Raw genomic sequence first — 25,746 nt, 5'->3', positions numbered from 1 at the left:
TTACTTTTCTTGGCACCTAAAGTTTACTCAACACACACTAGATTTTTCATTTGCTTGGCTCCAACTAAAAATTTTCTCGGCTTAAACTAGTTTCCTTGGCACCCACTAATGTACTTAGTTTAAGCTTTGTAGTCAACCTTATTACAACTTATTCCTCCAATGTTTCTAAGTGTTGCCAACCTCTATATCTTTGATTATGTTATCAATTCATCATTTAACCATTGTCTGAATTGATCCTTGCACTTCATTACAATATCATAACTTAACCTTTCCCTTAGGTGCTCTTGTTACATCTTGTTGATTAAATCCTCTTCATCAATCAACTAAGTGATAGTACTTGGATCTTATGAGAATATTTCATTCCTACACATACCAGGTTTGACATCAATGACAAAACAATGATTGAAAACATTCTTTTAACAACAATCTCCCTCTCTCAATCAATCTTCTTTATCAATGATCTTTTCAATCAGATTTCCAACAATCTCCCTCTTTGGCATTGATGGAAAACCAAACTGATCAACCATCAGACTAAACTATTCAACCAAGTTAACTAAGTTAGAACAGTAAGTCAAATACAAAAAACTAATTGTGTTACCATCAATTTTCACATCTCCCTCTTTGTGCTAACTTCTCCCTCTAATTAGTTTTTGTATCCTTTTTCTTTCCTTTATTCCTTCTTGCAGTTTCTCCCTCTGTATGCGTTGCTCATCTTCTACTATTCTCTATTATGATTAGCTTCTTCATCTTATCCCTTAATCTATTGATCAAAGTTTTTATCCATTTGAATTTTGTTAATTAGTTTCTGCTCTTTCTCCTGCTATTGATCAATTTTTCTACTCTTTCTCTCTCTTTCACAAAAATGCCAAAGACATACTATTTCAGCATCTTAATATACAAGTGTAGCTTTTTCATGTTCTTTCACTTTCTCCCTCTATCACCTTGCTTGTGACTAATTTGGAGTTTCATTTGTTTAATTATTTTAGGCATGAATCCTAAAGTAAGTATCCTCTGCATTAGTGTGTAATATTTCAACAATAAATTCATTTGATGCAGGGGAGTCTTGCCTTTTCTTAGGTAGCCTTGGCTAGGGGTATCACCCCTAACTTACCTCTAAGATACTCAAAAGAATCTTTAGATAGTGCTTTTGTGAATATGTTAGTAATCTATTCCTTTGAGCTAACATATTCCATCTTCACTTGTTTGTATTCCACCAATTCTTTTACATATTAATACTTACTTGCAATGTGCTTGGTTTTGACATGCATTTAAGGGTTCATTGATATGTTCATAACACTTGTATTATCACAATAAAGTATCATAGGCTTATTTACCTCTTCCTTCATACCTTGCAACATATGTTTGATCCATACAATATTGGTGCAATTGATAGTAGCCGCAATATATTCAACTTCTGCTATGGACTATGAGGTACAACTTTGCCTTTTACTAGTCCATGTAATCAATATTTTTCCCAAGAAAAGTGCTCCTCCACTAGTGCTTTTTCTGTCATCAATGTTACCTCCCCAATCTATGTCAATGTAGGCTTTTAGCTCAAACTTTTCACTCCTCTTGTAATACAAACCAAAGTCATCAATTCCTTTTAGGTACCTCAGTATTCTCTTTATTGCCATTAGGTGATTTTTTCTTGGATCTACAAAAAATATTGAAACTATTCCAACAGCTAATGCAATGTCTAGTCTACTATGTACAACATACTACAACTTTCCAATCATTGATCTACACATTGTCTGATTCACTTCAACTGATTCATCATTCTTGGATAACTTATGTCTTGTTGTCATTGGTGTGCTAACTAGATTTGACTCTTCTAATCCAAATGTCTTGAGTATCTCCTTGATGTATTTTGATTGGTTCATAAATATGCCATGCTTTAATTGATGTACTTTCAAACCAAAAAAGAACTTGATTTCTCCAAACATTGACATCTCAAACTCATATTTCATTTGATCAACAAAATCTTTGTACAGAACATTTTTTCCTCCAAATATTATATCATCAACAAATATTTTTGATATCAAAGTGTCTTTACCATTTTTAACCTTGATGTACAAGTTGTTGTTGTCATCTATTCTCTCAAATCCTATCTTCACAAGACATTTTTGCAGTTTCTCATACCATGCTCTAGGTGCTTGCTTCAAACCATAAAGTGCCTTATGCAGTTTGCAAACCATATCCTTGTTCTTTTCATCAGCAAATCCCTCTAGTTGTTCAATGTAGACTTTCTCTTCCAGAATACCATTTAGAAAAGTAGACTTGACATCCATTTGGTAGACTTTGAAACCTTTGTAAGTAGCATATGCAAGCAGCGTTCTTACTCCTTCTATTCTTGCAATAAGGGAAAATGTTTCCCCATAATCCAGTCTTTCTTCTTGTGCGTAGCCTTTGCAAACAAGTTTGGATTTGTTTCTAGTTATTTCTCCATTCTCATCAAGTTTTTTCCTAAACACACATTTGGTACCAATTATGTTCTTATCAGCTGATCCAGGAACTAGGGTCTAGATTTTGTTCTTCTCAATCTAATCTATCTCCTCTTCCATAGCTTTATACCAATCATCATCTTATAGTTCATCTTTTACTTTTTTGGGCTTAACTTTTCTCACTAAGCATGATTCATTCTTGAGTCTATTCCTTGTCATTGGTCTTGCATCATTGTCACCAGTAATTTGATCTATAGGGTGATGTCTTCTGACATATTTGGCTAATCTCGGTTCTGTCCTTCTTTAAGTGTTTGATCCTTCAACATCAGAGTCATTTTGATATTCTCCATCTTGTATTTGATCATCCCTTTCATGTATACTATTTTAAGAATCAAAATGTGCACTTCCTTCATTCTATAGCTTGGCTTCTAAATGCAGCTTGACATTCACTGGGTATGAATCGATTGATACTAAAATTTGTTTATGATTCCCAACTTTATTAGTAGCATCATCTTCAATAGGCATTCCTTCATAGAAGTATACAAAAGATCTATAATCTTCTAGTTTCCTAGATTCATCAACTTGGACTTCTGCATGCTCATCAAAATTTACATTTGCACTCTCCATAACCTTGTTAGTGTTAGTATTCAAACACTTGTATGTCTTACTTCTAGTGGAGTAGCTAAGGAATATGCCTTCATCACTTTTTGCATCAAACTTTCCATTTTTAGTATCTTTAAGAATATCGCATTTGCAACCAAATACTTTGAAATGTTTTACATTAGGTGAGTGACCATACCATAATTCAAAAGGTGTTGCATTTGTACCTTTCCTAACTTGGACTCCATTCAGGGTGTAAAAAGAAATGCTTATAGCTTCTCTTCAGTATTTTAGAGCAACATTTTTCTCCATCATCAAGATTCTTGCACAGTCTATCACTAATCTATTCCTTCTTTCAGCAATACCATTTTGAGGTGGAGTTCTTGGTGCTAATGTTTTTATTTTGATACCTCTATCATTGCAGAATATTTCTAATTATTTTGATGTAAACTCTCCTCCTCTATTTGACCTTAGGAACTTTAGACTCTTTCCTATTTCCTTCTCAACTCTAGCCGAATACCACTTAAAATTTTGAAATGCATCAATTTTTTACTTTAAAAACATAACAATCATCATCCTTGAATAGTCATCTACAAATAGCATTATGTATGTCTCCTAGGTAGCTTTGCACTTCTATTGGTCCACATAACTCTGTATGGACTGATTCTAGTACTTCTTTGGTTGTGAAAGTTTTTCTCTTGAAACTAGACTTGGTCATCTTCCCTAGCTAACATTGTTTGCACATTGTGTTTTCAGGCTTCTTTAGTTTGGGAAAATCTCTAACTTTCTTCTTTTTGCTAATGTTAATCAGATTATCAAAGTTAACATGACACAATCTTTTATGCCATAATCACACATCATCAACTATAACAACAAGACAAGTTGCATCTTCCATATCTAGGTAAAACAAGTTACTCCTAGTTTGTTCACCTTTTCCTATCAGATTTCCATCAATGTCATAGATCTTGGCAATTTTTTTTGCAAACTCTACTTTACAACCTACATTTCCTAACTGTGATACACTCAACAAATTATAGTTCAATCCTTCAACATAGTATGCATTGTCACATGAAATCTTCTCTATAATTTTAATGGAACCTTTTCTTTTGATTTGACATAGAGCGTCATTTCCAAATCTAACATTATTTCCATCATATTGAGTAAAGGTAATAAACTTACTTTTATCTCCTATCATGTGATGTGAGAATCCACTATCTACGATCTACTTGTCAGTCTTGTTCACATAGGTTACCAATGTTGTTGCTTCATCTTCATCTTCATCTAATTCATCCTTCATGACCACATAGACTACTTTTTCATCATTCTCATCTAAATCTTCTTTAACAATGTAGCATCTTTTTCCATTGTCCTTATAATCTCTGCTATCATCTTCTCTTTTGTTCTTGTACTTTTTTCCTTCATTTTAGTTCTTCTTCTATGTACATCTTGTAGCAATATGTCCTACTTTATTGCAATTGAAACAAATGATAGGGAGTTTACATTTGAATTTTCCTTTTCCTCTATGGAATCTCCTAGCCAATAGTGCTTCCAACTATTCCACATCTTCCTCATCTATGCTACTATCATTGGATGCATGCTTTCCTTTTCTACTCTTCTTCTTTGATGTCACCTCCTTAGTGTCTTTCATTGTCAACTTGGCCTTGAAAGTAGATTCAAGGTTATTAGGTCTATAGTTTTCAAAATTGGATAGTTCAAATGTAGTGAGTCTTCCTACTATTCCTTCAAAGGTTAGTGTGTTTCCTTGTACACACCTTAGCTCTTGGATGGCTGAAACTCTAATAGCATAGATAGGAAGTAGAGTTCTTAGGTAGTTGTTGTTAACATCCTCTTCTTCCAGTTGACCACCTAGACTTCTTATTGTGCTTACCACTTCTTTCATTATGGATCCATATTGAGAAACATTCTCTACTTCCTCCATTTTCATGTCACCGAACTTTCCTTTGAGGCTTTTTCTCTTTACTCTTTGAACATTCTGATCTCCTCCATAGATATCTGATAGGGCTTTCCACATCTTGAATGCAATATCACATCCTTTGATGTCATCATATTCAACATAACTAATGCAGAGGCAATCTCCAACATTTCTTGATTGTGCTCCTTCCTTTTGTTAAAATCATCTACAGTAAGAGGTCTAGTGGATTCTACATGTTCTATTACAATTTTACCAGACTCTGCCATGCATCAAAGTTGTCTTTGTTGAGATTGGGAACTTCTCTCTTGGACATCTTGATCTTCCTACTTTTAGTAACTTGAAACTAAATTAGTAGATAGATCTGATACCAATTGTTAGAAATGCTTTAGAATAATTTGGGGGGGGGGGGGGGGAATGAATCATTTATTCAAGGTCCTAATGTCCAATTCAAACTTTTTCACTAAGTGTAGTGAGCCCATTCAACCATTCATTCATCCAAGCTTTAACTTTCAAAATCAGAAAGTTACTGTAAGTCAACATGCAAGCATAACACATAAAAGAATTGACACAACATAGTAATTTACATGGAAACCCAATTTGGGAAAAACTACCAGTAACATGCTACTGAATTCTCACTCTTCTAAAGTGATGCCCTGTGAAAGGTCTACCCTGTTAAAGGCTTATAACACACTATTAAATATGACCTTGTTAGAGGATTTATCCACTCTATTAGAAGTGGGTCCAGTTAGAGGACTTTAGAACATTCACTTAGAATGCCACCCTATTAAAGGATTTACCAATGGTTATTAAACCAACCTAATTCCATAGGATTTTTATGTCTAATACAATTGCTAGAGAGTATTAGAAAATCTTTGACTTGATTACAACATACAACTTAACTTGTAGATCTTAGATCACTCTTTAGCTCTTCACATTGCATAGCCTTCAATCTCTGCAAATCTGTCAGCTTGCCCTCCTTTCAAGCTTTGTCTCCTTGAGTCTTAATGCTCAATATACCAGTGCAATCATCTTCCTCTAACCACTTGTTGAATTAGACCCTTTGTGCTCTTCCTTCTCCTAAATTCCTTCTCCTTGACACCCTTCTAACCTCTTCACTCTTTGGCACTCCAGCAGTAGCAATAGTTGCTTCTTGATCTGTGACTCCTTAAATAGAAGTTTGGAACTTTTTTTCCCACTCAGTTCTTTTCTTCTTGTAATTTTAATTCATATGGATTAGGTAAGATTCATTGAATCTAACCCATATTTTGTTTCCTCTAGAAATTTCTTGAATAATCCTTTTGAATTTGCTCAAAAATGGTTTACATAAAATTCTGTGACCCTAGCTCATCATCCTTATCCTCCAACTGGTTGACAAAATTCAAGATAACAACTATGTTGGCTCAGATTTGGTGAATCTTTGACATTTCCAATAATGCAGCAGCTCGGGACTACTGAAATACTAGTGCTTGGCACATACTATGTTACTCGGCATCAACTACATTTTTCTAATGCTCAACACTTGAAGTTCACTTGGCACCTACTAATGTTTTCTGATGCTCGACACCTGAAGTTCACTCGAAACCTATTACTTTTCTCAGCACCTGAAGATTACTCGACACACACTAGATTTTTCATTTTCTCGACTCCAACTAAAAATTTGCTTGGCTTAAACTAGCTTGCTTGGCATCCACTGATTAACTTAGTTTAAGCTTTGTAGTCAACTTTAGTACAACTTATTCTTCCAATGCTTCTAAGGGTAGCCAACCTCTGTATCTTTGAGTATGTTATCAATACATCATTTAACCATTGTCTTAATTAATCCTTGCACTTCATTACAATATTATAACTCAACCTTTCCCTTAGGTGCTCTTGTTACATCTTGTTGATTAAATCCTCTTCATCAATAAGCTAAGTGATAGTACTTGGATCTTACAAGAAAATGTCATTCCTACACATAGTAGGTTTGAAATCAATGACAAAACAATGATTAAAAACATTCTTTTAACAACAATCTCCATCTTTCAATCAAATTTCCAATAGTAGGATCAACAATCTTTCCCTTTAGAATTGATGGATAAACTTCCTTTCCCTTTTCCAAAATCTCATTTCTTCTCCATAAACTAGACTTTTAATTTCTACTATCATTTCATTCATATTCTCTCATCTATATAGGTGAAAACCATTTTGCTAGTAGGTGGACTTAACATTCTTTTGTTATATTTCCCCTTAACAATTTACTTGCCTCTCTATTTTGATGGATTCATTTCTTCCTCTTTTCCTTGATCTTCTTCCTACATATCAACATCTCATATTTTGTTTTCTCTTTTTTAATATTTCTCCTGCTTCGTATATGTTTCTGATCATTACACCTGTTTCTCCCCATTTTATCAATTTCATCTTTCATTCTTTGTATTTTGTCATCTACTCCTATTTTTTGTCCCCTATCTCCTCTATATCTCTTCCTCTCATATTACACTAATATTTTTGTTTACTCCCTCTCCTTTTTAAATCATTCTCCCCCTTTTGGCATCAATGACAAAGGGTTTTATAGGTTGTTGAATACATATTTGTATTGACATTGTGTGCTATCAAGATGGCTATCTCATGATGTGTTCAAGGTAGAGAGATCAATTTTCTTACTCCCTATATCTACTAAGAGTGTTTCAAGTTCACTCAATATGTTGACTAGTTCTCTAGCAACTATTGCATCTACATCTATAATATGTTTTTGAATGATTTATATCATGGCTGACAACATGCATTGCGCTTACATCGGTTTGATTTTTCATTTCTTTTGTTTTTATATGATATGATGAATGAGTGTAATTTCCCTTGATTCTTGGATAGATACATAGATGCAAAAGAAATAACTGCATTGTAATTATATTTTAGTTCTTCTAGCTTCTACTAAGCTTTTTGTATCTTTTGTTCAAATTATGGTGAGAGTGCAATTGGATCAAATGTCTTCTACATTCAATTGGTGTTGAGGCTTTTAGTGTTTCTATCATCTTTTATTTAGCCTCATATAGAGTGGCCTTCTTGTTTTCTACCAGCTTTTTCAATTTATCAATCATTTTATCTTCTAGCTATTCTAATCCACTAGTTCTTCAACATTTCCTTGATTGTCTTTGATGTTATCAACCAAATTGGTTATATTTCTTAAGCTAATTCTCAATGCAGTTAATTTAAACCTAGTAATATTCTCATTTTTTTGATAGTAGGAAAGTAAAGGGCACTATATTTTCAATCTTTTTTGTATCTATTGTTGTTGTTAAAGAAGCTATTGGATTAGCTATTGTTATGGAAATAGATCCTAACAAAAAAACAACTCATATCGATCAATTTAATTTGTCAAAATGGTAATAAAGATATCCTTCCATTTGAAAAATTTGTATATCTATTTCTATTCAAATAGATATTAGGTCTATCTCCCTAAAATAAGATATAAATCTTTTATTTATAGAGATGCTTTTTCTAAGATAATCAAGAGAATAATTCATATTTAACTCATTATCCAAATGATTTGTTTAAGACCAGATTGGGTAAAATGTTTTATAAATAAAAAAGATTGAATCTAAATTGATTTATTTTTTATTTTGGTTGTTTATGTCGAATAAGGAATCAAATTAGGTCAACTCCTGCAACTACTTGAAAGTGTTATAGTTTCATATTCTATTGCAATCCCTGTTGGGGGTTCTTTTCACATTTCTCTCATAGTACTATTTTTCTATCAATTACCCAAGACTATTTATCCTTGCAAGGTGGTCCTCGCTAATTCACAAGAGTTGGTTGATGAGATCCATATTAGGATCACATGTGACATCACAAGGTAATTATTGAAATTATATTTCTAGTGCATAATGTTGTCCTTTCTCTTTGTTTCTTTTTGACCTTCCCTTCTCTCTTTAGTTATTTCTTGTACTCAATTATTTCATCTAGATTCATATTCATGATCATTGAATTCTTCTCTTGAATGATGGCATCTAGTTTTTTCATCTCTATAGTTTTACCTAAATCCTTGTCATAGAATTATCGCTGATCATCAAAGGTTGAAGATTCTCCTTGGTTCCTCCTTGCATCTAGTTTCCTTTTATATATGCATCAACTTCTTGAGTCATTTCTTTCCAATTTTGATCGATGCTTTTGTGGACTTGGTCAATTTGACCTGTTATGATATCAATGACATCCTTTGTTTTGTTGAACTTTCCTCTATATACTTATGTCCACATTGTCTTTTCAAGCTCAGACAATTTTGGTCTACTATTTATTAGAGAATCTTGTACCATCATCTAATCATTTTTTGTACACATATTACATTTTTATATAATATCATTCTCAATTATTTGGGTATCAATAGTCTGATATCATATGGTTTCCTCTCAATTAGTCACATTCTTTCTAGTATAGCGTTGATGGATTTATTCTTATCATCCGTAGAAAATATTGAAAATCTATTCTTCAAAATTGAGTAATCATGCTTTTCAACAATCGTATTTATAAATTCTTCAATAGGGACTGGTTTAGATTTCTTCGTACCTTTATTTGGTCCCTTTTATGTTTATACCTCCACTTCCTTAGGTTCGTTAGTAACAACAACTACTCTAGTTGTATCATCATCATACTCATTCTCTTTAGTTTTTGGTTAAGCTGGTGGTGACTCCTCTTCCTCTAGAACTTGAGTCATGTGAGGGTGGCTTCTTATCATTTCAACATATATTTCTTTAGTGCACAACACTTTTAATGTTGATTTCTTAAAAAAAAAAATTGGTTTGACTCCTTATTACCTTGCATGGATTTTTCCACTAATCTTTATTCTCCTCTATGAGAAGTTTCTCATCTCTACATAGGTGACAAACCTTGGCATGATTGACCTTTACTCCATTTCTAGTAGTTTTTCTATGTATGGCCTTACCTCTTCCTCCTTAACCTCATATCTGAGCATTGTTAACTAGTGAGTTTTTGGTTGAATTGTATTTTCTAGAAAAAAAACTTGATCTTTGGAGCTCTCCACTAAACTAGTGAGTATCCTTTCTCTTTGTCTCATCTCATTTTGGAAAATTTTGAAATATTCCTATAATATGGCATTCCCTCTATCTTCCATCTTTTTTATAGAGTTCACATATTTTTTTGGTGACTAGTGGATCTTCACTCCATTTGTATAGTAGGGATCCATGAAATTCTTTTGTAAGGTATAAATGAATGCATACAGGTATTGATCCATGTATAAGGATTTGATACTTGTAATCATTCATAATCTCTTCTAGATTCTCCATTATCTTCCTATGAAGATATCCACATAGGTCAATTTGAGACTTGTGAATAGATTGAACTACTCCATAAGATGTATTCATATGGATCTAATTTTCTCTACTTCTGTGGCAAATCTTATACCCCTATACTATAGTCACAAACCTGTATGGGATCTCATTCACCATATATCCCATTCCATCCTTAGTTGGCTTCCCTCTAGCAATTGTGACTTCTTATTTTGCCAATATAGAATTCATAGATAGGTCAATGCTAGTCAAATTGAGGCCAATTACCCTCTCTATTAGGGCCTTTCTAATTTATATTATTTTTCGAACCAAATATATTCCTCATCAATTATTTTCAAAACAAGCCTTACACATTCTTCATGGAAGAAGTTGGGTATGCCCACTTCACTTCCTAGGGTGGAAATCTCCATATATTTGTGCTCATCTCTCAATAATCCTTTAGAGAAGAATGATTCATAAAAAAATTATATCTCCTTATTAGAAATATCATAAATCTTTACAAATATCCACTTACATTTTCCACAAGCAAAACATCATTGTAGAATGATAATAGTCCAATTTTGTTTTCCACATCCCTCCCTTTTTATAATGATGGTCTCACAAGCTAGTTGATCACTTTGTTGACTATAAATTTGATTGACCTTATTGATTTATTCTTCTATTGTTCTTTCTTAACTCTTGACTAACCACTATGCAAGATTGTGAAATATTTTTCTTTAAAATTCTTCCTTGAGATGTTGGGGTTTTGTAGCATGAAAGTATAATTTATTTCTATAATGAAATGTGTCAAATTATTTATAACTTTCATTTTTATGTTGAGGAGTTGTAATCTTAGGGTAACAAAAGTTAGAAAACTGATTTACTTGTCATAGGACATATATCATTAATGATCTTAATCTGTCTTGCAATGGTTACTTTTTACCCTTCTTTTTGTGAACAATGGGTTGCACTTACTTTCAATATCAACATCTTCTCTTTTACCTGCGCCAATTATTGGTTTAGACTAGGGGACTATTTTATAATTTATTCTTTTATTTTCCAATCCCTCTAATCTTTATGATCTTAGTCAATTTGTGAGTTCTTGACCATTGACTAGTGAGTTGGTAACCTTATCAGGATTTTATTTTTTAGCCACATCGTTGTTCTTCATTCACTTGGTGGTGAAGTCCTTTTCCAATTGTTCCATGTTCTTACTCTTCTCTTTCCAAACCATAGATTTACTACCTAGTCTTCTACTACTTCTATTATCCCTTGCAAGACTACCAATCTTGTGACAAATGTAGTAGGTCATTATGGTTCATTTCCATTGTCTAATATTATTCCTTGGATTCATTCTCAATCATGATTACATTGCGAGACAATTCTCATTTCCACATGTCATGCAAACTAGTGTGGAAAACCTATTCCCTCTAGTTTGCTATCTTGTTAGAGGATTTACAAGTATCCTTCTCAGAGACATCTTGTTAGAGGATTTTACAATAGGCTAACTAATGAAGCTTTTCTTATTAAGAGCTATAACTAGATGTAATGGTAAGAAGGCAATCTAGGGTATTAGACCTAAGATGAGGCACTGATTTACCTTGTAGATCTCCACTGTGTATCCTTGAAGATGCATCAATATCCTTGTAAACTTGGTGAGTTCTTTGGTCTCACCTCTCCCCTTGGTTATTTTGAAAAATGTGTCATTGCATCTTCTTTCACTACAATTGCTTAACTCACTAGTTTGCACTTTTATTAGCTCTGTGTGTTTTCCACACACTTCTCTCTCTCTCTCTCTCTCTCTCTCTCTCTCTCTCTCTCTCTCTCTCTCTCTCTCTCTCTCTCTCTCTCTCTCTCTCTCTAGATTCTTTTCTTTCTCATATCAACAACAACAACCAATAACATTTTCTTTAGTTTTGAGTGATTATATTCATTTAACAATGTCAAGGCACAATTACCCATAAAAAAATTATGTTGCTCATTTTTTAATTCAAATTTTGAATTCCATGTCTGGTCTATTCACAAGAAACCTATGACTCCTATGCCTATAGTCTAGATTGGTAGCTATGTCAGTCAGTCTATGAACCAATAATGGTCTTTATCCTTTTCTACTTCTATCATTTATCTCTTCACTCCTATCACATGTATTCAACATGGATTTCTATCCTATCACATCCATAGTGACTCATTTTTTTTATCACCTAGATCAACTATCTTTTACACTTGTCTTCTTGAGATAGTGTAGTGTATCTGAGTGCAAACCAATTTATTGTTCTCCCAGTAACTATAACACCTTGTGTTTTTTTCTTACTTTGACTGATTACCAATCAATTTGCCCATCAATGAAAAAATTCTTTATATTCCACAATATTCATCCAAATGAGACTTGTAGGATCAACAAAAAATTAATTAGCAAGCTAATATTCATGAACTTCCATAGGTTTAAAAATATTTCCCATAATCGCAAAAATACATTCCCACATAGTGTAGAAAAGTGCCAAATGTAGAAAATAAAAACAATAAAATAAAATGGCAACTCATGTGTGAAATACTAATAGATCATCCCCACAAAAGTGTGATCCTATTGATGAATAGAGTGTTACCACAATCAAAGGTTAGCTATTTTTTAACTAAGGGTTGAAATCTTATGAGTTATCCCACAGGGTCAACTGACGTTCCCATGGAGTCAACTTGTGTTCTTATGAAGGCGAGAGAGAGAGAGAGAGAGAGAGAGAGAGAGAGAGAGAGAGAGAGAGAGAGAGAGAGAGAGAATAAGAACAAGGAAACATTTTTGTAGGTGTAGGATCATGTTCTATCCTATTTATCTAGTGTTCTCACAGTTATGTGATCACAAATTTGAAGATGCTTTCTGGTTTGTTATGTGAATCCTACATAAAGTATGGGTCATGTCCTATCTTTCTCCTACACCTTCAACCTACAAACCCAAGAAACAATGCAAAAATAATAAGTAAAAACATAAATGTTAGGCATTTTGTTATTTTTTAACAAAGGAAAAAAACCTAGATAGAAAAATGACCCTATTGTGGAGTACTGTTGGGTGTACCAAAATGTATGCTGTGAAAACTAGTGTGAAAAGAACATGAAACCAAATTCAAGTATCTAACAAGCTAATTCAAACAACAATATATAAGAGGAGATTTACAAACTGGAATAAAACAATCAAAAGAAGGTGAAAACATAGTCCTCTACAATACTTCCAATGTGTAGATGATTTGTCCAAGGTGGATGTGTGCTCAATAGTGTTGTTTCAAGATTCAAGGATGCATTCAACAATGAATAATGACCAGAAAATGGATAATTGTAATGGTACTTTGATAGGTTTTGGTTCTCAAAATAGTATAATAACTTTACTCTAGATTATGGATGAATTGTCAAAGATGCAAGGTTCAATTTATTAGCCAAGGGTAAGGAGATTGGATGACCAAGATGCAAAGTGGAGAGATTGTAGGGGAGGGTTGGGATGTAAAGAGAGGTGAGCACATGGATTGTACTTTTTCAAATCCAAAGCATTGTGAGAAGTATCGTAAGAAGAATGAGTATGTGAGGATATGAATTTAGGAGGGATAGTTAAGTAAGAGAGGTGTGAGATGGACTTTAGTGCACTCGGGTAGGAGTAGGAGATGTGGCATGAGAGTAGACTTAGGCTTGAGTCAGGAAGTCTTAATTGGTGCCTAAAATTATGCAAGTGATTTAGGAAGGTGATTAGGCTTAGATAAGAGGGTGATGTGGCTAAGATAAGAGGATGATGTGGCTTAGATAAGGGGTGATGTGGCTCACAAGTGGACATGCCAGAGAAATGCAATTGGATGGATTAACCAAATAGATTAAATTAGCTAATTATTAGTGCATGGGTTGGATTAGGCTAAACCACTAGGTTAAGAATTAGTTAAGGTTACAAGATTTTAATTAAATATATTTTTTAATTAGATGGGGAGAATTTGGAATTGAATTAAATTAATTTTTCAATTATTCAATTTAATAGAGGAATACGGATTTAATTAATAAATTAGACTTTTGGTTTTCATTTGATTATTAATTGAGCTATAGTCAATTAATTAAATTAATTAAATAAGGCATAACATGAATTAATCAGATATTTAATATTTAGTTAATAATATCTTAGAAGATGATTGAAAAAATTACTTAATTGTGTAATCATATTTAGGTGTCTATATTTTGCCCCTCAATGACATAGTGGAGAACCATGTATATCTGTGTATTTGTTGTTGTGTTGTTATTCTTACTTATTAGTACTTGTTGGTAGGCTAGGTGTTATTGTGATAGTTTTTAGGTTCCATGCCTTAACTAGTGATTAAAATTATTCATTTCTAAATTCTTTTCCTAAATTAACATATTATGCATAGTATAGATACAAGATTTTTTACTTTGTAACTTATAAAAATAATTTTTCTATTCTTTGATTGGATGAATCAAATTAACTCTTATATGGACAGATTTAACTGATTTTTTTTACTAATCTAATATGATTTATTAATGTTTAATATTGTTGAATGTAAAAAGTTAATTTAATTTATTTATACTTGTAATCTATTATACTTTTTAGAATGTATTTTTTGTTATTAAATTTAAAATGTTAAAAATATAATATATACCTATATTGTGCAATATTTTAATAAATATTATTAATATAAAAATATCATTATTTTAGTATTATAATTTATTTATAATATACTAGTATAATATGATATATACCCAATAAAAATATATTTCAATAATTATATTTATCATTAAAAAAATAAGATCAGATTAATCATACTTTATAATTAAAAATTCATAATTATTTATAAAATTCTAAAAAAAAAATACTTAATACTACTATTTAATTATAGAGAACAATAACTATATATTATTTTTATTAATTAAAATATTTTATATAAACTAAAATAAATTTAGTAAAATAAAACTAAAAGTTAAAGTCAAGTACTAAACCACTATGTGACACTTGTTTCTCTTACTATTTCTCTAGATATAAGTTATGTTATAAGTTTATTATTTATCTATATCTAAGTTGTAAATTTATTATTTCTTAGTAATACTTCAACTTTCAAAACAATATCTTAAGACATGTAACAAATTGTTCATTCGCACTGTCAACTAATAGTGTGTTCTTTGGGTTTTGGCTATACAAGGACCAAAATGCACCTGCATAACTAATTTGTTTGTATTTTTTAACAAATTAACATTCATATAAAAATTTGTAATTAATTAATAAAAATGCATTTTGGCCCCTGCATAGACAGTGCCTGTTCTTTGACCCATCATTAAACATCCACAATAGTAAATATCATTATTCTGATGCAAACTATAGCTCATACACATCAGGAGGTAACTACTCTTACTCAATGATTTAGCTTTGAAATGTTGCGTTCATTACTCACAGGTCACGCGGGTGGTATATGCTCTCACTGCCACTTGCATTTTCTTTTGTAAGACTTTCTTTTAATACAACTCATCCTATTCGTGACCATGCTGGAAATATCGCAACATTTCTTAAACTCAGTTGTCAACACAACTACGCTACATATCTTCTTTCTTTTCGGATTTCACAAGTATGACGAGGCATTTCAGTTCAAAATAAATTTATTTCATTAATATACCGCTACTCATCTTCATTTGATCATTGTAGTTTTATGAAGCGACGCAGCTATTTTCTATTGAAACTGTGCAGTTGATCAATTTTCCAAATATCTAAAACATCATGGATTTTTTTAATTTTTTTTTTAACATTTGATCGTCATATCTGTTGTAGTCGAAAACAACAACAAAATTTGGAAAAAAATCACAATGTTTTGATGAATCTGAAAAAAAAAATTGACTTTGTTGTCTTTGGTACTTTTTTTATGGAGATTAGGCTGTCTCTTTATGAAGTGCATTCGATCCAGGCTACAGTTATAAGGCAACTAAAAACATCGTGTAAAGACATGTTTTCTCATAACATTGCAACATGCACAATTTCCGTTTTATAGCGGAGAGAGGGAGATTTGAAAAGTCAAGATACAAGACATATTGGCAAAAACTTACTCCATTCAATATATTTGGAACATATCTATTGACATTTAGTCGGATCATATATAAGAATCATATTGTCACCACTTACATATAAGTAGATATAATATTCTAATCAAATGTTGTTATAGTCTCAAATGTATTATCATATAAAAATGAGATGGAATTTCATATTTAAAACGTTTGTATTTGGAACATATCTATTGACATTTAGTCAGATCATATATAAGAATCATATTGTCACCACTTACATATAAGTAGATATAATATTCCAATCAAATGTTGTTACATTCTCAAATGTATTATCATATAAAAATGAGATGGAATTTCATATTTCAATTGTTTAGTATGCCAACCACATGCCAGTACTATAATTATGACAATCATGTAAAGAATAGACATCAAACATGTGCATAAGATATGTCGACCTACACATCGAACACAAAGGAAACATGAGTACATCATATAAAAGAGATCAAATATCAACAAGTTATACTTTAAATGAACATGACATTGGACCTATGTCCATCTGCATGTAGTCCTATCTCTGAGTCATCCAGACGTTGTCCATCTACTATCATGATATGGAAGAGTGACCCAAGCCTTTTTACCGCCCAACCACAGAGTGGTTAGCTCCCCAAGGTTCCTCCTAAAAGAAGAATTCCCCAACCTTGACATGAGAAAGCTACCAACTTGGGATGATTGGATCATAAGGATATGGTGTAGCCATGTAATTTAATCTACTTACACATATGTCTAATAGGAACTACGACATTGATGTGAAAGAGGGAAATCAAGAATTTAATCGTGCATTTCAAACATATGTGTATTGTTTCATGTGCTTGACCAAGAAACAAAATGAGTAAAATGTAAAACACTGGTAGGTAGCAAATAAGGAAAAAAATTAGAAGTTTTACTATCAGGTCTACCCTCCCTTTTACGTCCACATTCAACACCCATCCCTATTTACTCATTTCATTAATGATAAGTAAAAGAATTTCACCTATATAATCTAGTGAAAATGCAAATTTACTAAAATAAGAATCTGAACTCGTCTTATAGACTAGACATTTAACCCACAATGATTATCAAGCATATAATCTAACAAAAATTCTATGTAAACCTAACATTCAGCTAGGGCTACAACTACCAATTATTGTGCACTTGGCTTTAAAAAAAACTCAATAAAGTTTAAGAAATACAAGCTCCTTAAACTAATACTAGCACATCATTCAACTAAAAATGCTCAAAATGGATGATTCTTGTCACTATTCATAAACTCTATAGTCTTATTTAAGATTTTAGTGTATAGAACTGCTGATGATTAACCTTATATTTTCCTTTAGATGAATCATTCTTTTTCTTCAAGTTTGCCTTATTGATGGATATCTCAAAATAGAGCTAAGAATTACTAAACTCCATGAACCTGTAATGCTGGAAGGCATGTGTGATTCACATTAATATATCAATATACAAACAATCCGCTTCTAACACAATAAAATAGATAAAATAAGACATATCAAATAAATGTAATTCATAATTTCATCAATTTCACTATACCATATAATTTAAATTCATCATTAACTTTGACATTTACCATTTTCTCATTCACCATTTTCTCTATCTCATGAAATCGAAATTAAAACAACTAGCATACTAACATAAATCTTATCTAAAAAGTATCATCATGACAATATAAAATAACCAATAAATCAACATTGACTAATCAAATATCTTATCTAAAGAGTAACATCATGACAATATGATCTAACCAATAAATCAACATCGACTAATCAAACCTAAAAGAAACCATGAAGTTTCGACTCGAATCATAATCCAATTCAAACTTAGTCAAATCACATAATATGTCCAGAAAGATAGCTCTGCTATTCCAAAGAGAAACCTCTCGGAGCATTTTCATCATCTTGAAGAAGACCTTCATTAGCTGATTGAGTTGAAAGAAACTAACATATGATTACGGAACTGGCATCCTCTTAATAACTACTGACCTTCTAATTCAACGAATAATGTGCATATCATGTCTCTGTCACTTTTGAGAAAATCTCTATAGAATATTTGTATGTCCATTAATTGAATTGCCTTTGCTTACTTCGTGTAGCTGTCTATTGTGTTCTCTTGAAACTTGGTGTGGGTAGCTATCTAATCAGAGAGAATCAAAACTTTCAATTTTTATTTTTTTTCTCAATGCCTACATTTGAAAAGCTTTTAAAAATTAATAAAATAATATAACATTGTAATTGTTTATTAAAAAATATTTAATAAAAACTAAAATTATATTCTTAAAATTAGGGTTAATATTTATTATTTTAGTTAATTACATAAAATAATTAAAATTGAGAAAATACTAAGTAAAAATAGAGATATAATATATATAAATAATTATTCCTAACACTAACTTTCACACTAAATATCATTATTATGTTACATCATATAATTATAAAACTAACAAAATCTATATCATTTTAGTTCTAATGTAAGTAAGAAAATAAATCTAAAATATTTTAATTAATATATTAAATTCTCAAAATACTATAAAGCAATAGTTAAAAAAAATATTGACACCTCTAAATTGCTAAGTGCTCAAATATTATATGTTAGTAATCTATACTAAAATGTTACAATACAAATTTTTTTTTAAAAATAAAGCATCTATAAATTGTTAGAACTTAGACTAGAAATAATTATTAATAGAGGAAGAGAAACTAGAGGTTTTGGAAATGCTTGTTTTATTCTATAACTACATTTTATTATTTTTTTTGGTCTTTTAAAAATAAAACTATTTGAATATAAAAAGATCTTCACATGATTATTATTCCCTCCAGTTCGACTTTAGTTTGTTTCTTGGAAATTGTGCATTTTGAAAGGTTTTTTTCTTTTTTCTTTTTTCTTTTTTCTTTTGAAAGGTTTTTTTCTATTTTTTCTCCTAGTCTTTTCTTTCTTCGATCAAAATATTAGGAAATATGTTTATGCCATCCTTAAACTTCACACTAAGGAGAATGTTAAGCTTGGAAAAAATAAATCAATTTAAGCCATAAAGTTTATGCATTCCTCATTCTCTTAATTGTTTAATCACACTATTTTTTCACATAATGCATAGATCATCGATGTGTCATTTGCATATAAATTTAATGCTCATTACATACATTCTTCTACATGTTAATTTGTTTCCTACCCTTTTTATAGACATCTCATGGTCACTCAAATAAAAAAAATCCTTTAAGATGCAACAACCAATCTAATAATTGCATGCATCTTCCTTTAGGAAGGTTCTTTCAACATAAAAAGCCAAGTAAATTCCATCCTGCAATCAAATAGTTATGTCATTTTGTTCATCTCCATACTCCATAAACTTGAATGCTTCCTCTCATAAAACAATAGTATAGTGGCAACAAGGCTTTCATACTTTTACTTTTACTTTGCCAAAGAAAAGAGCAACTAAAAGATATTGGTAGTATTGAAAGAATGGTAATTATGTAGTGAGTTATTTTTTTTATTTTTAAATTCAAAAAGTTAATGTGAGTAGATTGATTTTAATATTATATTTTCTTATGCAAAGATTGAACAATTCTACTTAGAAAGGGAAGAAAATTATTATAACAATTCCATCTCTTTATTTTGTTATATTTTTCATTTCAATTTTGATAACTCTTAAAGGTACCATCTATTAATATTTTGTTTAATTTTTTAAAATAGTTATCTAGTTTTCCCAATACACAAATTTATATTCTAAAATATATTTTTTCTTAATATTTTATTTCAATTTCTTCAAAATTACAATCAAATTTCTAAAATGTGTTAAAATATAAATTATAATATATAAAAATAGTCTATATTAGTAAATTATAAAATTTAAATAGTTGTTTCTAAATGTCTTTATAATCTTAAAAGTTATTCTCTATCACTATAGAATGGATATGTACAAGTCCAAATTACTTTACAAATACCTCTTTGCGACATTTGAAATTTCTTCGAATAAATTCTTTTAGAAATTCCCTCGAAATTTCCATACAACCTTGGGTATGTGAGTTTTAGGTAGCTTGGATAGTTGTTCATCCTTATGTGATTAATTAGCAAATATTTGATAATTAATTGACTCCTTTTAAAAACAACTAGTAACCTATTGGTTAGGTTGTTTTAATCTAGAAGCAACTAGAAACTTATTGGTTAGGTTATCTTGATCAAGAAGCAACTAGAAACCTCTTGGTTAGGTAGTATAAAAGGGGGTCAAGGGAGGAATTTGGTGAATAGAGGAACACAAGTTGTAGAAGAATTTGTAGTGATAGAAAATGGTCTTGCAGTGTTAGCAAGGGCACACTGATAGCATTGGGAATAGTAGTGGGGAATATCAGGAGGAGAAATTAGGAGGTTGTCTAAATTTTTCTAGTGAGAGGAAAGGAATTTTGTATCTCTTGATTTGCTGAAGTTAACATATTTTTTGTCTACATAACTAGTTTTCCCTTAGGGGTTTTTCTAGGGATGATTTGTCCAAAAATATTGTGTTCATTGTCTTATGAATTTCTTTCCGCATTTTATTGGTGAAGTTGTAGTTGTGTTATTTTTTGATATTAGCCATTAATTTTTTTCAATAGTTTAATAATAATTTATGATATGAGATTAATAAGCAATGGTTGTAATAGGAATTTTGAAGTGGTATTAGAGTGGTGTTGAGGGTAGAAGATTTTTCCCCTAGGAAAAAAATTAATGGTTTATATAACCTAGACTAATCTCTTTAGATTTATTATTATTTTAATCCCTTGAGATGACTTCAACTTTTTTGAGAGATTAGGATAGATTGGATGGTGCCTCAAATTTTGGTGTCTAGAAGGCCAACCATTCTTTATTGTTGGAAGAGAATGGCATCAAGCTTTATGTTACCAGTATTGTAGTTGTACCAACATATGTGACACATCTTGTATCATATAAGAAGGAAAATGTCAAGGTGAGGAGGATTATCCTTGATGGTGTCAAGGATCATATTGTCCCACATATCTTAGAGCTAGATATGGTGAAGAGTATGTGGGATTTCATTTTTAATCTATACTAAAATGCTACAACCAACAAGAAGATGAATCTTAGAGAGAAGCTAAAGAATACTCTAATGAACTAGGGAGAAGACATTGCACGTTACCTCACTGGGCTTAGACGTGTCAAGGATGAGTTAGCATATGTTGGAGATAGTCCCACTGATGATGAGCTAGTTAGAATAGCCCTAAATGGGTTTCCTAAACAAAAGAGTGTCTTTGTTCAAGTTGTTAGTGGATGAGATACCTTACTGAGTTGGGATCGACTATGGATTAATTTCACTTAGGAGAAGTTTAGACTAAGTCTTGTCAATGGGGCCAATAGGAGTCACAAAAGTGAGCTGAAATAGGATAAAATTTCCCTAGCACTTAAAGGGAAAGTAAAGAAGGGATCTAGCAAAGGATTGAATTCACAAAGTGAGAAGAAGAAGAAGGACTTTTCTAAGGTCAAGTTCTTTGGATGTTAAGAGTATGGTCACTATGTTAGTAATTGCTGAGAAAGGAAGAAGGCAAAGAAGTACATGGCAGCTTCAACAAGTGCAGAAGAACTCTCCAGTAGAATGGAAGATGAGTTTGCACTTATAGCTTGTATGGTAAGCTCAACCTCACAACCTATCTAGTATATAGATAGTGGGGAGTCATTACATATGACAGGATTTAGAGAGTACTTCTCCAGTTATAAGGAGGAGAACACCACTATCTAGATTTTTATGGAAAACTTGTCCAAACTCAACATAGTTAGGAAAGGGACTGTTCAAGTTTAGAGGGAGAATGGAAAGATAATTCTAGTTCATGATTTATTGCATGTGCCTGGCTTAGGTATGAATTCAATTAATGTATGTGTTCTTTAGGATAAGGGTTATAATGTACTCTTTAGAGTGACAGATGTGTTGATTAAACACAAGGATTTGAAATCACCAATAACTATTTTAGTTAGGATTGGTTGCCTTTATAGGTTGTAGTTTGATACTCCTAAGGCACTCATGAGTAGAAATAATCCTAGATATCTTAGAGAGCTATAACATAGGAGGATTGGCCATATTCATCATGGAGCACTTGTATTGCTTTGTGATATACTATGATAAGTGTTCTAGAGGTGAGCATAGAGCATGATGATGTATGTAAGGGATGTGTGTTGGGGAAATTTGCAAAAGCATCTTTTCCAAGGAGTGAGACCAAATCTAAAGGTGTTATTGATCTAGTACATTTAGATGTATGTGGACCAATGTTGACAAAATCACTTAGAGGATATGAGTACTATGTTACTTTTATCGATGATTTCTCTAGGAAGACTTGGATATACTTCTTCAAGATTAGAAATGAGAATTTTAGTCAATTCCAATAGTTCAAGGATATTATGAAGAACTTGATAGGAAAGAAGATAAAGGTTCTTCAATTAGACAATGGAGGCAAGTACAAAGGAAATAACTTCTAGGAGTTCTATACCAGGGAAGGAATCAAGAGAGAGTGGACTATTCCTTACAATCTATAGTGGAATGGAGTTGTTGAGAGGAAGAACCATTCAATATCAGAGGTAGAAAGAGGTATGCTACATGAATAGGATATGCCATGCTACTTATGGGCACATACGTGTAGGACAATAATCTACATTCAAAATAGGGTTCTACACAAGGAACTAGGGAAGATGACACCAGAGAAAGCTTTCATAGATAAGAAGCCTAATGTTAGTCATATACGAATACTTGGGAGTTTGGCATATTAACATATTTTAGGTGATACATGTACCAAGTTAGATTAGACTGTAGAGAGGGGGTAGTTTTTTGGGTATAGTGAAACCTCAAAGGCATATAGGATTTTTATCCCTAAGACTAGAAGAATTATTGTCAAACATGATGTAAAGTTCATGGAGGACAAGGCATTTAGAAGGTCTAGAGATTTTCTAGCATATGATCAGAGTGAGCATCTAGCAAAAGCTCTAAGGTCTAGGCAAGGGTAGAAAAGCACAACTACAATTGGTAGTACAAGTGTAGGCTCAGGTGGTGAAGTTTCATAGAGCATGGATCAACAAGTGCAAAAGGAAATGCACCTAGAAGACTTAGAGGTTGATATTTCATCCTCTACATTTGACGGTAGGAACTGTGAGGTTCAAGAGACACTAAGGGATACTCAAAAGTTTCTAGGAGCTCCTAGGAAGAGTACTAGATAGAAAATAAAACCAACCAAGTTCAATGACTATGTGGCACTAGATAGTTAGTTGGTAGATAGTGAACCTTCTAGCTATTAGGAGGCTATAGAGCATAAAGTATGGCAGGATGTTATGGTTGAGGAGTACAGCTCAATTATGTAGAATGATGTGTGGGAGGTAGTGCCTAGACAATTAGATAGAGAAGTAATTAAATCACTCTAGATCTACAAGATAAAGCATGGTGTGTATGGTAGCATCGAGAAATACAAGGCAAGGTCCATGGCCAAGGGATTCTCTTAGAAGGAGGGAACAAACTATGAGGAGACATTTGTTGTAGTGGCTAGGTATACTTCCATACAAGTTGTGATCTAGTTTGCAGTATACATGGGATGGCAGATCCATAAAATGGATGTCAAGACTACATTCCTTAATGGTGAATTGAAGGAGGAGGTATACATAGAGAAACCAAAAGGCTTTGTAGCACATAGCAAAGAGTCCCATGTGTGCAAATTGAAGAGAGCATTGTATAGACTCAAGGATGATCCCAGAACATGGGATGAGTGCATTGATACATAGTTCTAGGTAATGGGCTTTGTGAAGAATGAAGAGAATGTTAACCTCTAATACTTGGTGGTTTGTGGTGAAATTATCATTCTTGTTCTTTATGTGGATGACTTGTTTCTTACACCTATTCACTAGGGCTCATAGAAGAGTGCAAGAGGGACCTTGTAGAAGAGTTTGAGATACAGGACTTAGGACTTATGCACTACTTTTTAGGCATGGAGATGTGGCAGATAGATGGAGAAACTTTCCTTGGTCAAGGGAAATATTGCATTGAAATATTAAAGAGATTTGGGATGGAGGATTGCAAAGTCATGTTTAAACCCATGATCACAAATTAGAGAAAGGTAAATAAATCTAAGGAGAAGGATGTAGATCCCACTTTATATAGGTAGTTGATTTGTTCACTTATGTACTTGGTCAACAATAGGCCAAATACTACATTTGTAGTGAACTCACTTAGTTAGTTCATGGTTGAACCAAAGATAGTGCCTTAGACAATAGCCAAGCATGTATTACATTACTTGGGTTATGCAGTTGAGCATAGGATTAGATATGTTCGAGGAAAAAGAATCAAATTGATAGGCTATACTGATGTAGATTGGGTAGGAAGTAGAATAGACAAAAGGAGCACTTAAGGGTTTTTTTTTAGTTTGGGATCAGGAGATGTATCTTGGTTCAGCAAGAAGCAAAAGTCTCTAGCTATGAGTTTAGTAGAAGTAGAATACATAGCAGCTAGCATGGCTACATATGAAGTTATATGGCTTTGGAAGTTATTAGTAGCCTTTTTTGGTTAAAAGGTTAAGACTACTGTGATACACTATGATATATAGAGTTGCATCAAGTTGTCTAAGAATCCAATATTTCATGATAGGTCCAAACATATAGACATCATATATCACTTCATCAGAGATTGGGTAAAATTGGAAGTTGTTCAACTATATTATATACCTACGGAAGGGTAGGTAGTAGAAATTCTGACTAAGGCATTGGGGAAGATGAAATTCATCTTCTTCAAAGATAAGTTAGATGCCATGCAGAACAACTTCCTCACTAAGAGAGAGTGTTGGTTTTAGGTAGAAAATATTTGTTAATTAATTAACTCCTTCTAGAAGTAACTAGTAACCTATTGGTTAGGTTGTTTTAATTGAGAAGAAACTAGAAACTTCTTGGTTAGTTAGTATAAAAGGGGGTCAAGAGAGGCATTTGGTGACTAGAGGAACACAAGTTGTAGAAGCATTTGTGCCATGATAGCAAATGGTCTTGTAGTGTTAGCAAGGGAAAAATGATAGCATTGGGAATACCAATGGGGAATATTAGTAGGAAAAATTAGGAGGTTGTTTGAATTATAAAAGTGAGAGGCAAGGAATTTTATATCTCTTGATTTGCTAAAGTTAATATATTTTCCATCTGCAAAAGTTGTTTTCCCCTAGGGGTTTTTCTAGGGACAATTTGTCTGAAAATATTGTGTTCATTATGTTGTGAATTTATTTCCATATTATATTGGTGAAGTTGCAGTTGTGTTATTTTTTGATATTAGCTATGAATTTTTTTTCAGGTGTTTAATAAACATTTACAATAGAAGATTAATAATCAATGGTTGCAATAGGAATTTTCACAGGGTAGCACTAGCATTGGTCATGATTTAAATAGAGATGATGGCAAGGAATTGTGGGAAATTGGAATGAATGAAATCTTGAGGGTTGAGTTTTTTGTTTCT

The sequence above is a fragment of the Cupressus sempervirens genome, chromosome 1 (assembly GCF_028749045.1).
Source record: "Cupressus sempervirens isolate cs-2001-9-10 chromosome 1, ASM2874904v1, whole genome shotgun sequence".
NCBI lineage: Eukaryota > Viridiplantae > Streptophyta > Pinopsida > Cupressales > Cupressaceae > Cupressus > Cupressus sempervirens.
This window is presented reverse-complemented; position numbering follows the sequence as displayed.